Here is a 10,513-nt window from a genome sequence, read left to right as displayed (position 1 = left end):
GGCGAGCCCATCGTAAAGTCAAACATCGCGAACTAAGTCGTCCTAAGTTAGGGACCATCTGCACATAAATATGTGGCTCATATCCACACATGCATATAACTTGAGCTCAGGAGTTCGAGACCAGCCTGAGCAAGAGCGAGACCCTGTCTCTTTTTAATTTAGAAAAAAAAAATACATAATTCAGTTTCGATTGTGTATTTTTAAAGTGTACAGCATGTTTTGATATACGTATACCTCGTGAACTGATTATCCTCTTTTTGTGCGTGTGGTAAGAGCACCTAAAATCTACTTTCCTGGCAAAATTTCAGCGTCGGACGCAATATTACTAACTGCAGAGCAGGCCAGCAGGCTGACTCGTCCCACACAACTGCCAGTTTGTGCCGCTGGCCTGCGGCTCCCACTGCCCCCACTTCCCCACCCCAGCCTCTGGAAACCCCACGCTGCTCACTGTTTCCAGGTAGGATTTTCCTTTTATTAGATTCCACACGTAAGTGAGGTCATGCAGTATTTTGTTTCTCCGTCTGGCTTATTGCCCTTAGCATAATGTCTTCTAGGCTCATCCATAGAAATGAAAGGATTTTCTTTTTCAAGGCTGATAGCATACCGTTGTGTGTATACACCGCAATTTCTTTATCCATTTGCCCACCACTGGACACAAGTTGTTTCTGCATGGTGGCTGTTGTGAACAATGTTACAGTAAACATGGGTGAAGCTGATGTCATTTCCTTTATGCACATAACCAACAGAGGATTGCTGAGTCACGGACTAGTTCTATTTTTAAACTTTTGAGGAAACTCCATATTGTTTTTCATAATGACTGTACCAATTTACATTCCCAACATCGTGCAAAGCTTCCCTTTTCTCCACACCCTCACCAACACTTGGTATCTCTTGCTTTTTAGGTAACAGCCGTCCTAACAGGTGTGAGTGGTGCCTCATTGTCGTTCCGATCTGCATTTGTTTAGTGATCAGTGGTGCTGAGCACCTTTTCATATACCTGTTGGCCATTTGTATGTCTTTCTGGAAAAATTCAGGCCCTTTTCCCATTTTTTAATCGGGGAATCCAAAATTTTAAAACTAATATTTATCATTACTATGTGGGATGCACTGATTTCTTTTATTGTCTAATTTTTTTTTTTTTAAGAGACAAGACCTGTCTCTAGTGCCCAGGCTGGAGTGCAGTGGTACGAGTGCAGCCTCAAGCACCTGGCCTCAAGTAGTCCTCCCGCTCAGCCTCCTGAGAAGCTAGGACTACAAGCTCGAACCACCACACTGGACTAATTTTTCTGTTTTTTGTGGAGATGGGGGTCTTGCTGTGTTGCCCAAGCTGGTCTCGAATCCTGGCCTCAAGCAGTGTTCTCACCTGAGCCTCCTAAAGTGCTGGGATTACAGATGTGAGCCACCACGCCCAGCCTTCTATATTTTAAAGCTAGTTGCAAACCACTGACTGCATTTCACAACCTGGTCTCAGCTTGCAGTTTGAACAATCCTGGCTGATGTATAAATAGGTGGATGGATATAGATACACACACGCTGCTGTGGTCTGAATGTTGGCGCCCCCCAAAATTCACAGGCTGAAATGTAATCCCCAAAGTCATAGTATTAAGAGGAGGGGCTTTCAAAGGTCTTAAGCCGTGAGAACCACACTCACGTGACTGGGATCAGCGCCCTCGTAAAAGAGGCCGGAGGGAGTTTGTCTGTCCCTTCTGTCACGGGACGCAGCAGGAAGACACCATCTATGAAGCAGAGAGCCCTCCCCAGACACTGAATCTGCTGCTCCCTTGCTCTGGGACTCCGCAGAGCCACAAGAAATAAATTTCTGTTGTTAATAAATTACCAGTCTATTTTGTTATAGTAACCCAAATAGACCAAGAGACACCCACCCACACTCCTACACGTGTATGTGTGTGTATATATTAATTTACACACACGAACTAGGTCACAATATAGAATGTCTTTTCTTATAAATCAGGATCCAAAAAGTCTGAAAGCCACTGAAGAAGTGCAGTTTTCCAGTTAATATATATATAGCTACTCTTGTATGCCAGGAAACCCTCGATTCATCAAAAATGTTCAAGTTTTACCAATGCTAAAATTTTATGGACTTTGTCAATGAAAAAGATTCCCTATGTTTTTTTTACCTGTCAGATTAGCACAGATTAAAAATATTGGTGATCTCCAGTGTATGACTCATGAGCGTGTCTACTCTGAGGTCTCAGATTTTGCTTTGAGGAAATGTCCCCACGGCCCAGACCAAGGGAGAGGAGCGAGCAGGCTCATTCGACTCCAGCACCGGCTCTGCCGGCACCCCGGCTGTGTCTCTTGCAGAGATCCTGGTTTGCCAAGCACATGGGCAGGGACCAGGGTGCCGTTCGCTGGGCCCCTGCCAGGGCAGCACCGCCACCCCGTCCCTGGGTCTGGTCCCACGTGCCGCCCAGGTGAGGATGGCTGTGCTAATTCTGGTGTTCTTGTGGGGCGGCCCCGCTACGTGAGCAGCCGCCTTCGCTTGGTACTCCACTGAAGCACTGGTGATCTGTGCCTGCTACAGGAAAAACTGGCTTCTCAAAAAGATCATTTATTTGTCCCTAACGCCATTCCTTCTGAAATATTTTCAAGGATTTTAAATCTTTGAATTTTGGGGGATGCCAACATTCAGACAACAGCAGTGTGTGTGTATCCATATTCATCCACCTATTTATACATCAGCAGGGATTGTTCAAACTGCAAGCTGAGACCCGGTTGTGAAATGCAGTTAGTGGTTTGCAACTAGCTTTAAAAAATAGAGGGCTGGGTGGGGTGGCTCACATCTGTAATCCCAGCACTTTGGGAGGTTGAGGTAGGAATATTGCTTGAGGCCAGGAGTTTGAGCCCAGCTCGGGCAAATTTTATTTTATTTTATTTTATTTATTATTTTATTTTTTGAGATAGGGCTTCGCTGTGTTGCCCAGGCTGGAGTGCAGTGGCTCAGTCATAGCTCACCACAGCCTTGAAATCCTGGCCTCAAGCCATCCTCCTGCCTCAGCCTCCCAAAGTGCTGGGATTACAGGTGTGAGCCACTGACTGGCCCAGCCTAAATACTATTTTAATAGTAAACCAAATAAAACAAGGTGACTAGTATAATCAGTCCCGTCACCTGTCACCTAGCTTCAAGGATCATCCACGTGTGGCCAATCTTGTGAAATGTATATCCCACCCATTAACCACCCTCCTCCACTATGTCGAAGCAGACTCTAGACATCATTTCACCTGTAATCATCTCAGTATGTATCTCTAAAAAAGTGGAGTTTTTTTAGTCTATCTCAGGGTACTGAAAAAAAATTTTTTAAAAATTTTAAGTGGGATTTTTTTTTTTTTTTTTTTTTGAGACAGAGTCTCGCTTTGTTGCCCGGGCTAGAGTGAGTGCCATGGCGTCAGCCTAGCTCACAGCAACCTCAGACTCCTGGGCTCAAGCGATCCTTCTGCCTCAGCCTCCCTAGTAGCTGGGACTACAGGCATGTGCCACCATGCCCGGCTAATTTTTTCTATATATATATATTTTTAGTTGTCCAGATAATTTCTTTCTATTTTTCTCGCTCTTGCTCAGGCTGGTCTCGAACTCCTGACCTTGAGCGATCCACCCGCCTCGGCCTCCCAGAGTACTAGGATTACAGGCGTGAGCCACCGCGCCCGGCCTAAGTGGGATTTTTTGAAAACATAATTATAATATCATTATCACCCTATAAACATTAACTATAATTTTCAAGGATAATTTTAGTATAAAAGATTTTCAACCCTATGTGCTGACCCTAGGACCTAATGCCCGTCAGCCACGGCTCCTGCGTGCGCCGCTGTTTCCTGGGTCCGCTCCCTCCATAGACTGCAACCCCTAGAGGGCGAGGGGCTGCTTAGCTCACCTTTGTACCGACGGCAGTGCCACGAACAGGGGCTCAAATATTTGTTGCATTAAACGGATAATTACTAAGAGGCAGTGGGAAAAGGCAGGTCAAAATCCCACAGCTGCCGCGCGCCTGTAAGAACAGCGACACTGCGGGATGCTGGCGCGGAGGCAGCGAGACCGCCTCTCGTGTGTGCCCGTGGGAACGTAAAATGGTGCGACCAGTCCGGAAAACAGCTTGACGGTTTCTTTAACAAAAAGCTAAAGATACACTCACTATAGGACCCGGCAACTGCGCTCGTGTGCGTTTATCCCAGAGTGACGAAGACTCGTGTCCGTACGACGTCTGTACACAAACGCCCGCCGTGGCTGTGTTTGTAGCAGCCAAGTCCGGAGACAACCAAAACGCCCTTCAAAGGATGCTGGTTAACCTTCGGCACATCCACACGGAATACTGCTTGGCGAACTTTAAAAAGAGCAAACCACTGACACACAGCCCTTGGGTGGCTCCCAAGGACATGTTGCTGACCGGGGAAGCCAGTGGAAGCCGGTCACATCATACTGCACAGCTCCATGTACATGACAAGGTGACAAAGTCACAGAGCTGGAGGATAGATTAGCGCTGTGAGGCGTTAGGGGTGGGGAGGAGGAGGAGGAGGACCATGAAGGAGCCGTGGGGGGCGGGGTCCCTGTGCATGTTGCTTGTGGTGGCTCCACGGAAATGCGCGTGTGATAAGATGACACAGAACTGCTATGGGAGCTGGTGGGTGTGTCTATCGCCACGACCGCGACGATGGTATCAGGGTGTTTTTGAAGGTCCAAACTCATCGAATTGTGTACAGTAAATCCGTGCAGTTCTTTGTGTGTTGATTATACCTCAATAAAGCGGTTGCAAAAAATGACCCAGAACTATGAACGCACATCGTACCGACGCCAACATCCTGGTTTGGGTGTCGTGCTGTAATCAGGTAAGATGTGATCACAGGCAGAACTGGAGGAAGGTGTCAGCTGCGCTGGGTCCTTCTGGGGGCGCCAGAGGAGAAGCCGTTTCCTGGCCCTTTCCAGCTCCTGGACACCTCTGGCTCCCCCTGGCTCCTGGCACCTTCCAGAATCACATCACCCCGACCTCTGCTTCTGACCTCACGTCCCGGTCTCTGACGCGCTCTGCTGTCTCCGTCTCGTGAGCACCTGTGATGACATCGGGTCCACTGGAAAATCCAGGGTCACCGCCCGTCTCAAGGTTCTTAATATTATCACATCTGCAAGGCCCTTTTGCCACGTGAGGTGGCGTGGTCGCGGTGTCCAGGGACTGGGATGTGGGCATACTTGGGGGCATTGTTCTGTGTGCCGTGCTATCCATCCAGAAGTTTTCTGTCTTTAAATGAGATTATATTCCCCTTTTCCCCCAAAATTGTTCCTCTTTGGTAACAAAATATACCATAACAATCCTTCCGTAACAGCACTTGGAGATTTACTGCAGTAATTTTAGAATCTTATTGTATGGATACACCATAATTTATTATTTTACCATTTCCCTAATGTTTGACACCGAGGCTGATGTCTTTTTTCCTATTATAACTTCTGCTGCAAGAACATTCTTGCACACAGGTATGAGTTATTTTTGCAGGATGACATGGCTCAATTGGTGTATGAAAAGTCACTTAACATCTCTAGTCCTCAGGGAAATGCAAATCAAAACCACACCACCTCACTCCTGCTGGAATGGCTGTTAGCAAAGACAAAGGATGACAAGTGTTGCCAAGGATGGGGAGAAAAGAAACCTGTACACTGTTGGTGGGATTGTCAATTAGTACAGCCATTACGGAAGACAGTGTGGAGGTCCCTCAAAAAAGTAAAAATAGAAATGCCAGTCCCAGTTCAGGGTGTGTACCCCACGGAAATGAAATTGGTGTGTTGACGATATCTCTGTGCTCCCGCGGTCATTGCAGCACTACCCACAACTGTCCAGTACGGAATCGACCTAAGTGTCTATTGCTGGATGAATGAATAAAGAGATTGTGGCGCGCGCGCACGCACACACACACACACACACACACACACACACACACACACACACTGGAATACTATTCAGCCTTTATAAAGAAAGAAAGCTTGTCATTTCTGACAACATAAACTAGAGAAACCCAGAGGACATTATGCTCAGTGAAAGAAGCCAGACACAAAAAGGCAAACACTGCTTGACCTCACTCAAACGTGGAATCTAAAAATGTGGAACTCTTAAGAGCAGAGAGTGGATGGTGGTCGCCGGGGCTGGGAGGCAGGGCGGGGAGCGGGGAGATGATGGTCACAGGTACAAAGTTCCAGGTATGCAGCATGAGTAGGCTCTGGAGACCTGTTGTGCGGCATGAACATTGTCACTAATGATCCTGTATCGTATGCGTGAAATTTGCTAAGAGAGTATAGATCTTCAGCGTCCTCGCCACATACGTACAAAAAAAGTATTAATAACTATGGGAAGAGATAGATGTGCTATTATTAACCAGCTTGACTCTAATAATAAGTTCATTGTATATTAAAAAATCGTACTATATAACCTAAAAATCTATAATTTCAATTTAAGTTTTTTTTTTAAAAGATTCTAAGCCCCCTCAAAAAATGAAGTGGCATGCCTGAGTTTAAGGGCCTAAGTGCTTAAATTTTGATAGGTTCTCTGCATTGCTGCCCCCAAAGGATACGCCCACTTCTCCTCTGGGTATCATCCAGGGACCCCCAGTCAGTGGTGCAGGTTTAGACCCCTGGGGCTCTGAAATGGGCCCAAACGGAACATTCACTGAATTACTGCCAAGGCCACAGTATGCTTGAGGCCGGAAATTCACTCCTTCCTCCATTGACCGTCCCAGATTATGTCCAGCCACCCCGTCCTACAGAGCTCATCAGGAGTTCTACGATGAGAATGTGATCACATTCAGATTCTCCAAAAATAAAATACAAATACACTCCAATAAATAAAACTGTAAAGAAATTCACAGAAGAGTTTGTGAATTTAAACATATCTTTAAAATTTAGATATGTTTAATATACTTTCTGGTATAATACTTTTAATGATAATAAATTTGTTTTAGAAAAATAAACTTCATTAATAAATGCCAACAGTAAGATGCTCTAAATTTGAGTATATACTCCTCTTCCATTATATTATTCTAGGGGAAATTTCAGTATAAAAAAATTAAATCAGTTTGCAAGATTAAGGTGTTAAAGCTTTAAAGTCCAAAGGAATTAAAATGTACCAAAATGGACAGAAATAAAAGGAGAATGGATAATTCACCAGTAATAATTAGAGACTTCACTACCCCAACTTGAAGAATGGACAGAACAGCTAGACAGAAGAAGCAAACAAGAAAAGAGAACATTTAAGCGACACCGTGAACCACCCAGGCCTGGCTCCTGCCGAACATCCTACCCAACCCCAGCACAGCACACGTTCCTCTCCGGGGCACGTGGGAGATTCTCCAGGATCGCGGCTGCCGGGCCATGAAACCATCCTCAGCATGTTTAGCAGGAGAGAAATAAACAAAGTATGTTCTCTGACCACCATGGAATGAAGTGAGAAACCAATGACAGGGACATCTGGGAAACTCACAACGATGGGAAAATTCAACAACATGGGTCCAACGAGAAATCAAAAGGGAAACCAGCAAGTACTTTGAGGTGAATAAAACTCAAGACACAGTGTCCCAGAGATCACAGCAGGGACTCGGCAGTGCCGAAGAGGAGCACAGACAGGTTTAAGGCTCACCTGCGAGAGACTCACCTGTGCAGGTCGCCAGCGTCCACGCCCCGTGGAGAGCGGGACACACTGCGCTTGCGTGTCCCCAGGGAGGGAGGGGTGGCCGGCCTCGCCCCTCCTCCAGCAGTTGGGATTCTGCCCAACAACCTGCCCAACAGCGGGGCCCATCCAAAATTTCCGAAGGCTCTTCTTCCCTCTCCCAGGGAGTCCCGTGTCTCTGTGACGCCGGCTGCACGGGGACCTGGGAGCAGTTTCAAGCCTGAGCTGGAACCGCCCTGGCCTGCCTCTGGCTGTAGAGTCACGGTGGCCTACGGACTGTGTCTCGGGGACAGTTCTGCCCTCACCCCTGCGCTGCTGCAGGGTGACCGTGGGGTCAGGGGGAGCCTCACCTCTGCCTGCCTCCCTCCACGTGCTGCCGGCCCCGCCTGGCCACCCACACCTGGGGTTGGATTTCCCCAGGAGAGGTCAAGGCCACGCCTTGGCAGCTGACCAGAGAGCCTCGCTATGTGGCGAACGTGCCCGCTCCGCCTCCCCAAGCCAGCCCTGGCCCGCGTTGCAGTCACAGCCACACCTTCGCTCCTCTGGCTCAGGGCACAGGCCGCTCCAGCACGCACGGCGCTTGCAGGTGGGCGAGTCCCCCAGGAGCTGCTGCCCCAGCGAGATCCAATCTCGTGACCTCAAGCTGCAGCACAGAAGCAGCTGCACCGCTGTGGGAGGTCCCTGCGCGGCCCTCTGTAGGCCACGGTCCACCCTGGCGGTGCGCCGGGGCCTGGGCTCGCCCTGCTGCCAGGCCGAGAGGCACCAGCCAAGGCACCGCCAGCGTCTCCTTCTCTGGGCATGAAGCTGTTCCCCAGAGGTCTGTGTCTCAGGCTCCCGGTCCTCAGAAATGAATTTATAACTGAAGTGTGGAGAGCAGGAGGGGAGAGGAGATCCGGTGGGACAGTGGCCTGGGGGGCCAGGGCCGCAGGCCGGCGACAGCCCCACTGCCCCAGAGGAGGAAAGCAGGCCGCGCCCCGCGGCGGGAGTCTACGCTCCGCACTCATCGGCATTTACATTTTCTTCTTTTCCTCACAAAGCTCTTTAAGGTTAAGGACTATGGCGTTTTTTTGCTGAAAACTGAACGGTGTCCAGTGCGAAATGGCCTCCACTGTCAAACCTCACAGTTACATCGTACAGATGGCCATGTCGTTCTTCAGTGACCTTGTCTGTGCTGTCAGTTGCAGATTAAGCAATACTCACAAACATCCGGGCCTGCTTTCAACCTTCTAAAGTTTAAGACGTTTTCTAGCAGGAGACAGCTTCCAGCTCTTCTCCGACCCTTCTCAACTGCGTTACTTTGGGCAAGTCATTTAACTTCATCAGTGTCATCTGCTAGGTGGCAAAATGCCCACTGGGTCGAAGGTGGAGGCCCGGCCCAGATGCGCTCTTGGGATCTGCATTTTGGCGATGCAAATATTGAGTGATCCGCGTTGGTCTTGACTATTGTTATTAACACTAAACATCAGCACTCAAAGGGCATTTTGCTAAGTTCATAGGCCAAAAAATGATAATAAACAATGTCAAAAGACACAGGTATTAATAATGTGCTGTTGCCCCTCTACCGATGCTGTTTTTATGCATTATCATCATCATCACTTTAATCGTTTAAAGAGGTTAGACAATTAAGAGCGTGTTTGGCAGCCGTTCAGCGTGTAGGAAGCAGGAGGCCAAACTGCAAACGCTCCTCGTGGCCTTGCACTGCAACACAGTGCCAGGACGGCCAAGGAGAACGCCTCCTCCCAGCGCAGAGAGCGCGCTGGCTTTGGAAAGATACCCGTGCACTTGTGCTCAAAGTCACCTAAAAGTAACCAGTGCGGCGTGTGTGAGCATGGCGGCGGAAAACAAAGCGACCGTTGACCGAGCGTCCGTACTCTGCCAGGTCTTACAGCGCGCGCTGTGCGGATGTCTCCACTCACTCACAGGAACGCGTGGAGGGAAACGTCGGCGCCCGCGTCTTACAGGTGCGGTAACTGAGGCTTGGAAGGAAAGTCAGACACGGAGTTTCCCAGCCGGTAAGAGGCACAGCCAGTAACTCCAAAGCCTGGTGTCTCCCCCTAAGACACGTTTCTTCATAATCTACAGTCAGCCAGGGTTTAATTTCTAGCAACATAGATGAGGCTTGGCCTCAAAGATATCCATAAAAGTTATTTTGTTTACTCTGGGAAAAAGTGCTGTAAAACAAGCTGATGTAGAGACAATATTGCAAAGAGCCCTTCACTTAAGTGCTTTCGGATAGTTAAACATCAGTGCGGCGCGTGCTGCCAAAGAGTGAAGACATTTTATTTAAAATTACACTGGCGCAAGACCATCAAAGTATCCTTAACACTTTCATTAAATCGAGATACAGATATAGTTAGAGTAGTAAATCTCTTCTCCTACAAGGAGTCCATTTAAGAGCCAGGGCTGGAGGCAGCAGTGAACTAAAATAATCTCCAGCCGCAAGGAATCCAGAGACATCTGAGGCCTGTTCAGAGCTCTGAGCTGTCGTGAACTCGAACTGGATCCAAGCAGGTGAGGCCTCCCCACGCCCCCGCCTCGGGCACGCACATGTGCAGCGCGTGTTGCCAGGGGTGGAGAGACCAGGCTGGGTGCCTGCTTTTATGTAGTTTTTGTTAGGATTCAGGAGGATGAGGCCAACAGACCAGGAGGCGACTGCCACTGAAGGACAGCCTGGCCACGCCTGGGGCCACCCGGGAGGCATGGGGTCGGGGAGCAGCGGGAGGGGAGGAGGGAGCGGGCAGGGGCCTTGGGTGTGGGCCCCACGGGACGGAGCGGGCGAGGCGTGAGCAGGCCCAGACCTGGCCCGTTTGGACAGTTCCAGCGGCTCTGGGGCCCAGGGGCGGCCCCGGCGT

This window comes from Propithecus coquereli, unplaced genomic scaffold (assembly GCF_000956105.1).
Source record: "Propithecus coquereli isolate 6110/MARCELLA unplaced genomic scaffold, Pcoq_1.0 Scaffold439, whole genome shotgun sequence".
NCBI classification, from domain to species: domain Eukaryota; kingdom Metazoa; phylum Chordata; class Mammalia; order Primates; family Indriidae; genus Propithecus; species Propithecus coquereli.
Note: the sequence above shows the minus strand (reverse complement) of the source record.